Genomic DNA, 1,596 nt, shown 5'->3' with positions numbered 1-1,596 from the left:
GGCAAAACTGTTTAAAATAAACCTTTTTTGCACCCTAGATACACCAAACGAATGCATTCTCCCAGCGGATGTTTTGTTTGTTTTTGTGGGGGTTTTTTGTTTTTGTTTTTGTTTTTTTGTTTCCCGTTCCGGGAATCGAACTCACGACCTCACGCTTGCGAGGCAGGCACTGTGCCCCTGAGCTAAATTCCCAACCCCTCTCCCAGTGGATGTTGCAGTCCTTGCAGTGACAATAGCCATATTTTTGCTGGAAGCGCAAGTGCTTCTTGCCTGGCTCCGCACGCGGCGGCAATTTTTCCTGCACAGTGGCGGTTGTGTCTCCACCGTCCCTAGCCCTCCCGGCCGCCAGGGGCTTGACCTGGCTTCTTCAGCACGGCCTCTGGGGCTGCCTCACCAGTTTGAGCCTCCTGTTGCTTTTGCCCCACTCTTGGCGGTGGGGATGCCTTCCTTGCTGCCCCCTCATTCTCCTCCGGTGCCACAGGGCCCTGCGTGATTGCCGGGTCCTCCTCGGGGCAGCCAAGGAGGCAGTGGGAACGCAGGGGCGAGCACGCAGAGAAGGAGCTCCGAAAGGGCGCAGGGGCGGCTGGGACTCCTGGGTCCCGGGCCCTGTCGCGGCGTCTGCCCCCAGCATGCACTGTACCCAAGCGTCGCATCGCTGGTTCACTTGAACCCCCACATCACAGCAGCTGGGCCTGCAGGGGCCCACCACGAAGCCGGGGCTCAGGTGCGACGGGAGCCTGGCAGAGAACAAGGCAGGAGGGTGTTCCCCACCGCGAAGCTGCCAACCATTGGTGCCCTTGGCGTCCTGCGCTTAGAAGAAGAAATAGGAGGGAGCGCACACCAGGTACCTGAATGTGCCTAGCACCTTGTCTCCCATTGCAGCCATCTGGGCGGCCCCCATTATTTGATGGGACTGAGGCAGTCTCCAATGGGGGTTTCCTAGAAAGAGCTGACTTTTCCCAGCACTTCTAGATCGACACTGATTATTCCAGTGATGCCTTCGCTGACACTTAGTACAAGGACTGCAAGGTTTAGTTACAGAAAATGACTATGCTGCCCTTATGGGTGTAGCACAGCAATTCCAGACAAGGTGCCCCTTATTTCCACAATGAAAACAAATGGCCTTGTTTTTACCCTTTCCTCTAGGCTGTGAGTGAACAACCTTAGTAATAGCTGTGGCCAAAGTAGCACCCTGTACATATGAGGGGCCAGTATCTGCACAGATCCAAATCATATCCAGCAATGTGCCCCGCCTTTTGTGGGCTCTTAAAGCTTCTTTACACCATTTATTAGCATTTTCAAAGGCTAGCTGCTGAACTACTAGTTTGCTGGCTTCTGTATTATTTATAATCCTCTCACTAGCCTGTAGTAAGCGCGCAACAAAATTTTGTTTGTCTTTTTTGTTTTGGTTTGGTTTTTTGGTTTTTTCTGGTATCAGGAATTGAACTCATGACCTTGTGCTTGCCAGGCAGGTGCTGTGCCACTGAGCTAAATCCCCAGCCCTGTTTGTCTTTTTGAGACAGGGTCTCACTATGCAGTTCAGGCTGGCCTTGAGCTCACTTTGTAGCCAAGGCTGGTCTCGAACTCGCAACAATC

Source organism: Chinchilla lanigera, unplaced genomic scaffold (genome assembly GCF_000276665.1).
Source record: "Chinchilla lanigera isolate Chin_1 unplaced genomic scaffold, ChiLan1.0 scaffold00063, whole genome shotgun sequence".
In the NCBI taxonomy this organism is placed as follows: domain Eukaryota; kingdom Metazoa; phylum Chordata; class Mammalia; order Rodentia; family Chinchillidae; genus Chinchilla; species Chinchilla lanigera.
The sequence above is the reverse complement of the archived record's forward strand: the minus strand, read 5'-3'. Positions refer to the sequence as shown.